The following is a 15,069-nucleotide window of genomic DNA, read 5'->3' on the forward strand; positions in this document are numbered from 1 at the left end:
AATAACTTTAGATTTTCTATGGAACTCTAAAAAAAATTCTTCAATTCAATTTTTGCCATTTTTCTGAGACCATGGTTTCTGTTAATAAACGTCTCTCTGTGTTAAAAATCTTTAGGTATTAAATAAAACAGTGGTTCTAATTTAGTCTTAAAGCCATAGGGACATGACTTTAATGTAGTTTTCAAAGACAAGCTCAATAAACAGCTGCATTTTCTGGTCTATTTTTGAAGACAATGAAAGGAGAAAAAATCAATAAGTGGAGTCTGACAACTGTACTGAAGCATGAATCATAGAAAAAGTTTTTTTTTTTTCTGGAACACTTTAGGAAGCAATGAATCTTTATCTTCTATGTTTGGGTTGTTAACATTTGGTGTTTCCTGAGAACACATATGGATAAAATACCTTTCCAAAAGAGCTTGACATCAATCCCTAGTAAAGACTGGGAGGAAATATTAAACAGATGGTTGTGAGCACTTAGAAAGGGAACCTGATATCCTTGTGTACCAAGGCTGAGAAATGGAGGCTGGTTGACAGCATCATTAAGATGATTTGTAAATGGTTGAAAGACTTACATACCCAATGAGTGCAGACTGCTGTCAACCTGGACAGATGCCCTCTGGATGCCAAAATGCATTGATCACAGTGGCCGTTTTAGTTTTGTCATATGTATTACTTAGTCATTCTTTGGAAAGCCATTATAAAATTTTTTATATGAAAATGAATACATGCAACATATATTTAAGCTATGAAGCATAACAGCAAAATGAACACTCATGAAGCCTTTATTCAACTTAAGATGTAGATCATTGACGCTACTAAGATATCTATATGCTTTGCCCTGATCTTCTCTAAGGGAAACCTTGCTACACTGAATTTTTAAAAATCATTCTTTTCCTTTTAAAACTAGTTTTTTTATTTTAAACAAACACGTTAGTATTTTGTTTTGCTTGAGCTTTATAAAGAGATATCTTATTGTCTATATCCTTGGTTATCTGCTTTTTTTCCTCAATATTGAAAAGATTTATCTACATTGTTGTAGGTAGCTGTGGTTCACTCATTTCCACTTTGTGAATAAACCTTGTGATACTTATTCATGCCTCATTCAATGGACATTTGAGTAGTCTAATTTCTGGCCTTTTAAATAATGTCACTATTCACATTCTTGTACATGTCTCCAAGTGCACATTTGTAAAAGTTTTTCTAGAGATATTCTTCTAGGAATTCTTCTAGGGTATTGTGACTGTTACTTTACAATAAAATGACAAGTTGTGAACCAATTACATTCTTTCTGTCAGTCTATAAGAGTTTCCATGCTCTGCTATTGCCAACACTATAGTGAGACTTCTTAATTTTTTGCAAACTAGTGGGCATAAAATGGGATATCATTGTTTTGTGTTTCCCTGATTACTAATGAGGGTGAGAATTTTTCTTATGTTTATTTTGAGATTTCCTCTTCTGTGAAATACCTGTTCAGATTTTTTGTTTATTTAAAAATTAGATTGTCTTTTTAAAAAAAATTGGGTTTCAGGCATTCCTTATTCTGGATACCAACTCATTATTGGTCATATGAGTTGTAAATATAGTTATGACTTGTCATCACTTTCTTCATGGTGTCTCTGATGGACAGACATTCTTAATTTTGAAGTAACCATACTTACCAATCTTTTACTTTATGGTTAGCAAACTTTATTCCTCTTCTTTCCTACCTTTGGTGATAAAATTTTCTCCTATATTTTCCTGCAAAAGTTTTAACTTTCATATTTAAATCTTTAATACATTTAAAATATAGTATTGTAAATGGCATGCAGAGGGATCAAATTTCATTTTTCCCATACGGAATACTGATAGTTCCAGTATGATTTAATGACTAGATCCATCCTTTCCATGCTTTGCCATGTCAACTCAGCCACATATCAAGTTTTCATATAATATGGCTGTCTGTTTCTGGGCTCTCTCATCTGTTCTAGACTGGACAATTTGCCTTTCCCTGTGTCAATATAACACTGTCTTAATTAGAACAGCCTTTTAATCATCTTAATATCAGGCAAGGTAAACCTTTAGCCTTAATATATATCTTTGCATCTAATATATATATTAGGATCAGCTTGTCAGGTTCATTAAAAAACTGATAGCATTTTGATTGGAATTGCATTGATAGATCAATTTGGGGAGAACTGAATCCTTATGATATTGAATGTTTCTATCCATTAACATGCTCCACTTAATTATATCTTCTTTAAGGTGCATCAGTAAAGCTTTAAACTATTCCCAATAACTATTCTATGCATCTTTTGTTAAAATTCATTTCTAAATACTTTACTTTTTTATTACTGTAAAAGGTATTTCTTTAAAAATTGAAGTTTCTAAGAGTTTGTTTCTAATTATAGAAATGCTATTGACTTTTTTTAAAAACATTTTTATTGGAGTATAATTGCTTTACAATGTTGTGTTAGTTTCTGCTGTGTAACAAAGTGAATCAGCTATACATATACATATATCCCCTCCCTCTTGTGTCTCCCTCCCACACTCCCTATCCCATCCCTCAAGGTGGTCACAAAGCACGGAGCTGATCTCCCTGTGCTGTGTGGCTGCTTCCCACTAGTTATCTATTTTACATTTGGTAGTGTATGTGTCCATGCCACTCTCTCTCTTCGTCCCAGCTTACCCTTCCCCCTCCCACATCCTCAAGTCCATTATCTACATCTGTGTCTTTATTCCTGTCCTGCCCTTAGGTTCTTTAGAACCATTTTTTTGTTTGCTTTTTAGATTCCATATATATGTGTTAGCATACAGTATTTGTTTTTCTCTTTCTGACTTACTTCACTCTGTATGACAGACTCTAGGTCCATCTACCTCACTACAAATAACTCAATTTCCAGGAAATGCTATTGACTTTTGTATGTTTATCTTATATCCAGCCAACTTGTTAAACTCTTACTAATTTGGTTATTAATGTAGTCAATTAAATATGTTTCAAATAAAAACAGTTTTGTTTCTTTCTATTCAATCTTCACACCCTTTAGTATTTTTCTTATCTTACTAGGCTAGGACAACTATGCTGAATCAAAGTGGTGATGGGGCATCCATGTATTATTCCTGATTTTTGAAGGCAATCCTTCTGGGTATTCTTGGTTATAGGTTATTCCCTTTCACCACTTTAAATATATTGTGCCACTCCCTTCTGGCCTGAAGAGTTTCTGCTGAAAAATCAGCTGATAGCCTTATGGGAGTTTCCTTGTATGGTATTTGTTGCCTTTCCCTTGCTGCTTTTTAATATTCTCTCTTTATCTTTAATTTTTTTCATTTTAATTACAATGTGTCTTGGTGTGTTCCTCTTTGGGTTAATCCTGTATGGGACTCTCTGCACTTCCTGGACTTGGGTGACTGTTCCTTTCCCAGGTTAGGGAAGTTTTCAGCTATTATGTTTTCAAATATGTTCTCCGCCCCTTTCCCTCTCTTCTCCTTCTGGGACCCCTATAATGCGAATATTAGTGCACTTGATGTTGTCCCAGAGGTCTCTCAAACTGTCCTCATTTCTTTTCATTCTTTTTCTTTTTTCTATTCAGCGGCAGTGATTTCCACTACCCTGTCTTCCAGATCACTGGTTCATTCTTCTGTAGCATTTAGTTTACTGTTGATTCCTTCTAGTGTATTTTTCATTTCAGTTATTGTATTCTTCATCTCTGTTTGGTTGTTCTTTATATTTTCTAACTCTTTGTTAAAAACTTCTAACTTCTCACTTGTACATCCATTCTTCTCCCAAGTTCTCTGATCATCTTTACAATCATTACTCTGAACTCTCTTGGGTAGATTGCCTATCTTCACTTCGCTTAGTTCTTCTGGGGTTTTATCTTGTCACTTTGTCTGGAACATGTTCCCCTGTTGCCTCATTTTGTCTAAGTTGCTATTTGTATTTTTATGTATGTGTTAGGTTACTTTTCTTGACCTTGGAGAAGTGGCCTTCTGTAGGAGATGTCCTATGCATCCCCTCAGCATACATTCCTCTTGTCACCCATGTTATATGCTCTACGGGTTCCCCCCACGAGGGCTGTGTGGGTGCTTCTGTTGTGGTGGGCTATGTGGGCAGTCTGGTAGGCTTTGTTGGTCCCTAGCCAGGTTGGTTGCCAGGCCCTGCCTTGTGTGGATGCTACTAGCTGCTGGTTAGTGGGTTCTGGTCACAAGGTGGCTAATTATAGAACCTCAGGTGGCCCTGGGGCTAGTGCTGGCTCACTGGTGGACAGAGTCAGGGTCCAGAAGACCCTAGGTCTGTTGCCTGCCCACTGGTGGGTGAAGCCAGGTCCTGGGGTTAGTGCAAGTCTATTGGCAAGCAGATCCAGGTCCTGGAGTCTAGCTGCAGGGCCCAGGGATCCCAGAGCTGGTATCATATTGCTGGGGAGTGGGTGGGGAGGGTGATTCCTGTCACAGTTGGGTATGGGGTCTGGGGTGTCACAAAGCTTGTGTTGGCCTGCTAGTAGGCAGGGCTGGGGCCCAGCTGATCCTAGGGTAGGGTCTGGCCTGTTGTCAGTGGGCTGGGTCTGCAGGCTACAGGATTGTGGTTTTCTTGCGTTTAGTGTCTGCCCCCTGGTGGGTGAGGCTGGTCTAGAGGTTACTGCAAGCTTCCCAGAGGGCAGGGTGGGAGCTGGGTTTTGGCCCTCTGGTGAGCAGGGTTGTGTCTAAAGGCATATCTGGAGGTGGCTGTGAGCTCAGGTAGTCTTTAGGCAGCCTGACTGCTGATGGGTGGGGCTATGTCTCTGCTTAGTTAGTTGTTTGGTCTGAGGTGTCCCAGCATTGGTGCCTACAGGTTGTTGGGTGGGGCCAAGTCTTGGTGCTAATGAGCCAGAGGGAAGATCCCATGATGGTGCCTGCCTGCACCAGTGTCCATATGATAGAAAGCTCCCAAATATGGCTGCTGCCAGTGCCTATGTCCCCAGGGTGAGCTGCAGCTGCCCCCCATCTCTCTGGGAGACTCTCCAAGACAAGCAGCTAGGTCTGGCCCAGGCTCCTATCAAATTACTGCTTTTGCCCTGGGTCCCAGTGTGTGTGAGATTTTGTGTGTGTCCTTTAAGAATGAAGTCTCTATTTCCCCCAGACCTTTGGGATTCCTGAAATTAAGCCTGCAAAGCCAAATGCTCTGGGGCTCATCTTTCTGGTGCAGGACCCTGGGCTGGGGAGCCCAATATGGGACTCAGAACTCTCACTACAGTGGGAGAACCTCTACAATATAATTATTCTCTGTTTTGAGGGTTGCCCACCCAGGGCGTATGGGACTTGATTATATTGTGAGTCTGCCCCTCCTACCAATCTTGTTGTGGTCCCTTCTTTATGTCTTTAGTCATATGTCTTTAGAAGATCTTTTCTGGTAGGTTCTGGTCTTTTTCATTGATGGCTATTCTACAGATAGTTGTGATTCTGGTGTGCTCGCAAGAGGAGGTGAGCTCAGGGTCTTTCTACTCTGCCATCTTGGCCACTCTCCTTTTTTTTTCTCCTTTGTGCTTAGTCTAGTTTCACTTGCTCATATGGTGCTGCATGTAAAGGCCTGAAGGTAATCTTTCACCAGTAAAGAACCGTATTGTAGATTTTTGATAGAAACATTTTGCCAAGTTACAGAAGTTATTTTCTATCCCTAGTTTACCAAGATTTTTTTCTTAAATAATGAATGGATGTTAATTTTATCATATGTTTTTCTGTATCTATTAAGATAACATAATTTTTACCTTTATCTGTTGATGTAAATTATATTTATACATTTCTTTCTTTTTTATTGAAGTATTGTTGATTTACAATGTTATATTAGTTTCAGGTGTACAACATAGTAATTCAATCTTTTTACAGATTATACTCCATTTAAAGTTATTATAAAATATTGGCTATTTCCCTGTGCTCTACATTACATCCTTGTACCTTTATACATAGTAGTTTGTACCTCTTAATTGCTTTCCCCTATCTTGCCCCTCCCTCTAAGCCCTCTCCCCACTGGTAACCACTAATTTGTTCTCTGTATCTATAAGTCTGTTTCTGTTTTATTATATTCATTCATTTATTTTTTAGATTCCACATATAATGATAATGTACAGTATTTATCTTTCTCTGTCTGACTTACTTCACTAAGTATAATACCTTCTGGATCCATCCATGTTGTGCAAATGGCAAAATTTCAATCCTTTTTATGGCTCAGTAATATTCCATTGTATATATATATACCGCATCTCCTTTATCCACGCATCTGGTGATGGACATAAGTTGCTTCCATATCGTGGTTTTGTAAATAATGCTGCTATGAACATTGGGGTGCATATGTCTTTTCAAATTAGTGTTTTTGTTTTCTTTTTTTTTTTTTGCAGTACATGGGCCTCTCACTGTTGTGGCCTCTCCCGTTGCGGAGCACAGGCTGCGGACACGCAGGCCCAGCGGCCATGGCTCACGGGCCCAGCCGCTCTGCGGCATGTGGGATCTTCCTGGACTGGGGCACAAACCTGTGTCCCCTGCATCAGCAGGCGGACTCTCAACCACTGCGCCACCAGGGAAGCCCCCATTTTTGTTTTCTTCAGATATACACACAGGAGTGGAATTGCTGGATCATATGGTAATTCTATTCTTAATTTTTTGAGGAACCTCTATACTGTTTTCCATAGTGGCTACACCAATTTACATTCCTACTAACAGTGTACTAGGCTTCCCTTTTCTCCACATCCTTGCCAACATTTATTATTTGTTGTCTTTTTGATGATAGCTATTCTGACAGGTGTGAGGTGATAGCTCATCGTGGTTTTGATTTGCATTTCTGACGATTAGTGATGTTGAGCATCCTTTCATGTACCTGTTGGTCATATATATGTCTTCTTTGGAAAAAATGTCTATTCAGGTCTTCTGCCCATTTTAATTGGGTTGTTTGATTTTCTGATATTCAGTTGTATGATCTCTTTATATATTTTGGATATTAATCCCTTATCAAATGATATCACTTGCAAATATCTTCTCCCATTAACTAGGTTGTCTTTTCATATTGTCAATGATTTCTTTCACTGTGCAAAAGCTTTTAAGTTTAATTAGGCCCCCTTTATTTATTTTTGCTTTTGTTTCCATTGACTTAAGAGACAGAGCTAAAAAAATATTGCTATGATTTATGTCAAAGAGTGTTTTGCCTATATTTTCTTCTAGGAGTTTTATGGTTTCTAGTCTTACAGTTAGGTCTTTAATCCATTTTGAGTTTATTTTTGTATATGGTGTGAGATAATATTCTAATTTAATTATTTTATACATAGCTGTGCTGTTTTCCCAACACCACTTTATTGAAGAGACTGTCTTTTCTCCATTGTGTATTTTTGCCTCCTTTGTCGTAGATTAATTGGCCATAAGTATGTGGGTTTATTTCTGGTATCTCTATTCTGTTCCATTGATCTATGTGTCTGTTTTTGTGGTGGTACCATACTTTTTTGATTACTGTAGCTTGGTAGCATAGTCTGAAGTAAGGGAGCATGATACCCCCAAATTTTTTCTTTTTTCTCAAGATTGCTTTGGCTCTTTAGTGTCTTTTGTGGTTCTATGCAAATTTTAGGATTATTTGTTCTAGTTCTGTGACAAATGTCATGGGTATTTTATACAGATTGCATTAAATCTGTAGATTGCTTTGGGTAATATGGACATTTTAACAATATTAATTCTTGCAATCCATGAACACAGGATATCTTTCCATTTATTTGTACAATCTTTAATCTCCTTCATCGATGTCTTATAGTTTTCAGAGTATAGGTCTTTTCCTCCTTGGTTAAATTTATATTTATATATTTCTAATGCAAAATCACCTTGTATTACAGGGATAAATCCAACTTGATCAGTTATATAGTCTCTTTTTATACATGATAAGATAATTTAAGATGGTTTTATCTATTTTCATGAGCAGACTGGCCTGCAATTTTCTTTTCTCACATTGTTCTTGTCTGGTTTTCTATCATGACTTGGCGGTGGGGGGGTATTTTCTTTTTCTTTCTTTCTTTTTTAATTTCTAGAAGAGTTTGTATAAGATTGGAGTGATCTGTCCCTTGAAAGTTTGATGGAATTTGACTATAAAACCATCTAGGATTGATAATTGGTTAGGGGAACCATTTAGATTTTTATTTCTGAGTCAAAATTTGTATCTTTTAAGTAATATATTGGTTTTTGTCTAAATGTTTGATTCCAATGTTTTGATTCTGCAGTTATGCTCCTTTTTCACAACCCTAACATAGTTTATTGTGTCCTCTTTCTTTGTCTTTTCTTCATTGATTTCACCAAAAAATTCTCTATTTTATCAGTTTTTTTCAAAGAACCAACTTTTGAATTTTTGATTATCTTTATTGCTCTTTTCAACTGAGGAAGTATAGAGAATGGTTAAGTATGTGAGCTTTAGAGTCAGACTGCTTATAATCCCTGTTCTGTATCTTAACTAAGAAACTTTGCGAAAGCTAATTTGGACAAGAAACTATGCCTTAATTTCTTCATCTAGATATATGAGATTAAATAATAGTGGAAACTATTTAAAACAGAAAGTATTTGGACAGAAAGTGTTCAATAAAATGTTGCTGTTATTATAATCTATAGACAACTGTTAGAGTATTTAAGAGACTATGGCTTTTAGTTCACATATCTTTTCCTTGAGGCTCAGAACTTACTTAAAAATAAAACCAACTAGCAGCATTATTCTCTCCATTGATGGCTCTCCTATGTGCTTAATTTTGGCTGCTGGAATTGGAAGGCTCTCCCAGATCTTAAATTTATGATCAAAATCCAGTATTAGAGATCTGCTCTAAAGGTGTCAGGTTGGCTTACATATAAAGAGGTCATATAAAGATAAAGTATTCCATCTTCCCCTGTGAGAAGTATATCTCTTCACATCTCTATTACACAGACCAACATTTCTAGTCCTCTTTTAAGAGCAAAACAGGAACAAAATGGATAAATAACAGAAAAGAAGGCTAAAAAACTATGGAAAAAGTTTTATAATATTATGTTACATGAAAACAAAAAAATTACATACATAAATTATAACTCTGAAACCTAAAAATGATTGTGGACAACTGAGAGGTAATGTGCAAAAACAAAATCAGTGTAATGGAGTAGTAGAATTGTGAATGATTTTGAATTAAAAATTATTTTATAGTCACATTTTCTTTTCAATAAAAAATTATTAGAGCCTGAAATTTTCTCAGTAAAAAGGTATGTATAAATTTTCTCAGTAAAAAGTTTGTGCGAGGACACCATCTCTCACAAACTCTTACTATTACTATTAATATCAACAGAAAACATTTATGCATTGCTCACATGTGCCAGGTACTGTTTTAAGTACTTTACATGCAAGTTATATTTAATCCTTGTAAAAACCCTATAGAATAGCTACTATTATTAGCCTTATTTTATAAATGAGAAAATTGTGGGATGAAGCGTTTAAGTAACTTGTTCAAGGGCACAGAGTTCAAATAAAAATTCAGCTGGATGGTTAAATAAATGGTGATGAATTTATACAATAGAATACCTCACAGCTACTAAAAGGAATGGGTTAGAGCTCTATATTCCAATATGAAAAGAATTATTGGATAAATAGCTAAATAAAAAAATGCAGATCAGTGGGTATTATATAGTTCCATTTTTGTAAAAGTGGATGGTATCAAAAACCCTAATAACATTACATGTATGTTCATGTCCAATATATGTGTAAGGAAAGCAATCCAGTAGAATGTGTCCTACACTGCTGATAGCAATTATCTCTGGAGGGTAGAATTTTGGGTCATTTTGAACTGTTTATATTATACTTCTGTATAGGGAGTGTTTACTTGTAATAAAAAATTAAAGAATAACTGGACAAAAGCTACCACAGAGACAGCTAGGCAGGATATTTCAGCTAAATTTTTTTTCAAGTTTATACAAATGACTTATTTCCACACTTGCAAGGGTAAGAAATGGTTCTTTAAAGCAAGCATTTACTTGAGCAAATTTTAAAACAATTCCTATGGGCTTACAGGATGGAGAATACAATCTAAGACCATTCTTACAAGCCTTAACATAACTAAATAAGCTTTTCTAAATTAAAGAAAAACATTTTATTAAAGATTCAACATTGCTTACAACTCCGAGTTTATTGAATGTGTGTAAAGAATGTGTATTTAAACTGGGGATTTATTTGAGGCTTTTATTATAGTGACCACACATATAGTAATAATAACACTGATGATAACTTCATAGCTTTTATACTGTCTTTGCATTCAGCTAAGAATGGGGGGGGGCTTCCCTGGTGGCGCAGTGGTTGAGAGTCCGCCTGCCGATGCAGGGGACACGGGTTCGTGCCCCGGTCTGGGAAGATCCCACATGCCGCGGAGCGGCTAGGCCCGTGAGCCATGGCCGCTGAGCCTGCGCGTCCGGAGCCTGTGCTCCGCAGCGGGAGAGGCCACAACAGTGAGAGGCCCCCGTACCGCAAAAAAAAAAAAAAAAAAAAAGGAAAAAAAAAAAAAGAATAGGGGTGGATTTAATTTAATTTAATTATTGTATTTCCTGTTGGATGACCACCTAAAAAATTTTAAGATCAGTCAAATTCATTTTCAGCTCCATAAAACTTTGTAAACATATCTCTGTCAAATACATCTGGTGAACTTCTGATGTTCTTAATATCAGCTAAATTTTAAATAAAGAAAAAATGAACAAGTTAGGCTAATCAAGAACAGATGGAAGAAAGTGTCATTTATACACTTGAAAGAAAACATATAATAAGCCATAAGCCTGAAAATTTATAGAAAACCTTAACTGATATGAATGTGATTTAAAGTTAACCTTTTCATTAAAATGAAATTATCTTGCTAAAGAACTCTCTAAAAGGTAAGTCTACCTTCTTAATTTCAAAGTTCGCTTTTTCTTCAACAATTCTGGATCTTGCAGTCTCCAAGCCATCTTTGTAATAATTAGATCTCACTATGCAGGGCTGCACTAAAGAAGGCAGAAATTAGACCAATCGAAGGACATAGTCTCATAGCTCCTTTTAAAACTGATCTGTAATATCATTTCCTTGTATGGTAACCTGTTTCTTTCTTCAAAAGGTAGCGTGTAGACAATTTTTATTTAATTGATGATCATGGTTACCACAGTTAAAAAATTATAAATAGATTCAAAAAGGGTTTGAATCAATTCATGATATTCATGGGCTACGAAGGGAAGCTACAGGTGTTTGGCATATGTCCCTAAATATTTGAGTTGATGTCAGAGAGTGTGACCACCACCTCTCACAAATTATTTGTTTTTTCCCAATCATTATTTATTTATTCAAGAAACATTTATTGAGAATCTACTATGTGCCAGGCAGAATGATATATGCTGGTGATACAAAGATGTATAAGACACAGTCTTATCCTCAGGTAACTCACAGTCCACTTGAGGCCTGGCCATTAAAAACAAATCTCAGGACTTCCATGGTGGCGCAGTGGTTACGAATCCACCTGCCAATGCAGGGGACACAGGTTCGAACCCTGGTCCAGGAAGATCCCACATGCTGCGGAGCAACTAAGCCCGTGCGCCACAACTACTGAAGCCTGCGCTGCCACAACTACTGAGCCCATGTTCCGCAACAAGAGAAGCCACCGTAATGAGAAGCCTGCACGCTGCAATGAAGAGCAGCCCCTGTTCACCACAACTAGAGAAAGCCTGCGTGCAGCAGCGAAGACCCAACACAGCCAAAAATAAATAAATAAAAAACAAAAACAAATCTCAGAAATATTAAACCATCCATATACAAAAATTTTCAAAAATACTAAGAGTAGCTAACTTTCATTTAGCATTTACTGTATACTAAGTAATTAACATGTATGATCTCATTTAACTCCCATAACTACTGGATGGGGCAGGAATTAAAGGCTTACACAGGCTAAGTACCTTCTCCAAAGCCACACAGCTAGTAAGTAATAGAACTGGGATTTAGACTCAGGCATCCTAATTCTAGAGCACTCATCCTTCTGAGAATAAGACTAGTTGCTGTTGTTAATCTCTTGACAAGAACATCAGATATAGCAAAACATTAATGGAATAAAGGAATTAACTTTGAGGAAAGTACAGGCAAACTGGGAAGATTTCAAGCCATGAACCATATGTACACTTAACTCACAATGAGGAATTATAAGCAATTTATGGGATAATGTATTATTTATAAGCAAATAGGAAGTTACTGGAAGAATCGTTAGCAGTGACACAAGGTAGAAAGCTGCCTTCCTGCATTTAAAAGCTCTTCTGTACAGCGCTAGCCTCTAACCATTTTAAATAAAGCCATCAGGTACCCTCAGAGTACTCTGAGTTTTGTGCCATTAGAGATTCAGTACTTTCTGGGTACAGTCACTGAAGGGAGAAAAGGACATAGTCCATGCCTGATCTGTCCATGATCAAAGAGAAATAAAAAGAGCTTCTCTCTCACAGATTCAGTTTGAGAACCCACTGGGAAAGACTCTGATTAGTAGCCTGGAGAGCTATGATTGCCTCCCCTGGGTCATAGCCCACCCTGTGACCATGAAAGTAGAGGTGTTACCAAAGAAGGGGGATGCAGGGGATGCTGGGCAGACCAAGAACAGACTCCACAGGTATCACTGTCATCAATTCATTCAACAAATATATACTGATAATCTAGGATATACTACAGAGTGGGGCGCAGAAATGAGTAAGACAAATTTGTAATGCCAAGGCTTAATGCTTAAGAGTTAATACAGATAGAAAAGATATCAAGTAGTTTACAGTTTAGGTGAGAAGACAAAATTATCACACAATAAAGCAATGGTATCATCAAAAAATCTACAAACAATAAACGCTGGAGAGGGTGTGGAGAAAAGGGAACCTTCTTACACTGTTGGCGGGAACGTAAATTGATGCAGCCACTATGGAGAACAGTATGGAGGTTCCTTAAAAAACTAAAAATAGAATTACCATATGACCCAGCAATCCCACTACTGGGCATATACCCTGAGAAAACCATAATTCAAAAAGAGTCATGTACCACCATGTTCACTACAGCACTATTTACAATAGCCAGGAAGTGGAAGCAACCTAAATGTCCATTGACAGGTGAATGGATAAAGAAGATGTGACACATATATACAATGGAATATTGCTCAGCCATAAAAAGAAACGAAATTGAATTACTTGTAGTGAGGTGGATGAACCTAGAGACTGTCATACAGAGTGAAGTAAGTCAGAAAGAGAAAAACAAATACTGTATGCTAACACATATATGTGAAATCTAAAAAAAAAATGGTTCTGATGAACTTAGGGGCAGGACAGGAATAAAGATGCAGACGTAGAGAATGGACTTGAGGACATGGGGGGGGGAAGGGTAAGCTGGGATGAAGTGAGAGGGTAGCACTGACATATATACATCACCAAATGTAAAATAGATAGTGGGAAGCAGCTGCATTGCATGGAGAGATCAGCTCGGTGCTGTGTGACCACCTAGAGGGGTGGGATAGGGAGGGTGGGAGGGAGCCGCAAGAGAGAGGGGATATGGGGATGTATGTATACGTATAGCTGATATACTTTGTTATACAGCAGAAACTAACACACCATTGTAAAGCAATTATACTCCAATAAAAAGACGTTAAAAACAAATAAAGCAATGGTAAACAATTCTATGTGGTATATAATTAAATGCTAAATTGTGTTGTGTAGACCACAGGCTACGTGGTTGTTCTAAGGAGAGGAAAATCAATTCAGTAGTCATGAACCTCAATTAGGCCTTAAAGGATGGGGAGGATTTGGTTGGAAGAGGATAAGGGGAGGAATTCAGAGGAAAGAAGGGGGAATTCAGAGGAAAAGATTACTACAAGTGGAGGGATGGAAATAGAAGCACAGTCAGTGAGGAGACTGCCTTGAGAAAAGCAGAGGGTGTGTAGTAGCTGAGAGCTCATATACCACACAGCAAGGCTAGTTACCCTCCCGCCCCAACCAGAACAATGTCAGTGGTCCATGATGCTGGAAGGATCCACATGTGTCAGAATTTGATGGGAAACACATCCTTAGTTACCAACCCCCTAACCTAATTAGGGCATGAAGGGAAGAGTGAGGTTATTTATATGGAACCAGGAAGAGATCAATGGTATCAGAACAGTGGACACCTCCAGGTGTGTATAACCTTGGAGAAGACCAATATAACCAGAAAGAACTGACAGAGGGTGAACTGTAACTTGAGTGTTGGATAAATTAAAACCAGTCAAAAACCTTTTAAATGCTGTAATTTGAGAATCTCTACTTGATCTCCTGACAAAAATCTTCTCATAAATTTCCATTGCTTTAGCATGAAATCTAAATGTCTTAGAATGGGTTTAGGGCATATATGGACTTTCTTGATCTAACCCTTGCCTACCTTTAGAGCCTTACTCCTGCCTCTGCCTGATAGGCTCCTGACATAAGGAACCATGGGCTCATCTCTGAAAGTTGATTTATCTTGATTTCTCATGTCCCTGGGTCTCCTTTTTGAGTCCCCCTTTCCTCTTCCTCTGCTTGGTTAATTCCTATTTGTCCTTTAAGACTCAGTTTGAATATTTTCTCTTCTAGGAAGTGTATGATTACTGGTGATTTATGGGGGATTTATTAGCAGAGATCTGAGTGCCAGTAGTTACTGGGTTGGGGTAGGCGGGCTGGGGACATCAGGGCTGGGAATCCAGTGACTCAAAACCCATTCTGGGGAGGTAGGAGGTAGGCAGGGCACATATGAACCGAGACTATAATCCCCTGGCACATGTTCCATTGTTCCATCAAACTTCACTTACAAAACACTGATTAAGAATTTCAAGACTGCAACCCAAAAGCATTAAATCCTAAGCATAGGGGCTTTCTGAATGCAGGGCCTTGTGTGACCGCACTGGTCATAGGCCAATGAAGCCAGCTGTACATATAAGTCTCTTCATACAGCATTGGTTATGATAGCAAAATGTAATAAACCAAATTATTCATTAATAAGCGATTAAACAAACTATGGTCCAACCACAAAGTAAAAAAAATCATGTATCCAGTAAAAAACGAGGAATGTCTATAGATACTAACATAGATAGCTGTACAACATGCGAAGAGGATTAC

At 37.5% G+C, this 15,069-nt stretch overlaps 1 protein-coding gene across 2 annotated transcripts in view; it reads right to left on the bottom strand.

Moving 5' to 3' along the window:
• M1AP (meiosis 1 associated protein) overlaps positions 1–15,069 on the bottom strand; it is a 75,813-nt gene that overhangs the window by 39,198 nt on the left and 21,546 nt on the right. The gene's annotated exons all lie outside the window — the stretch shown is intronic.

Source organism: Aethalodelphis obliquidens, unplaced genomic scaffold (genome assembly GCF_003676395.1).
Source record: "Aethalodelphis obliquidens isolate GAN/ISIS:26980383/991018 unplaced genomic scaffold, ASM367639v1 scaffold128, whole genome shotgun sequence".
NCBI lineage: Eukaryota > Metazoa > Chordata > Mammalia > Artiodactyla > Delphinidae > Aethalodelphis > Aethalodelphis obliquidens.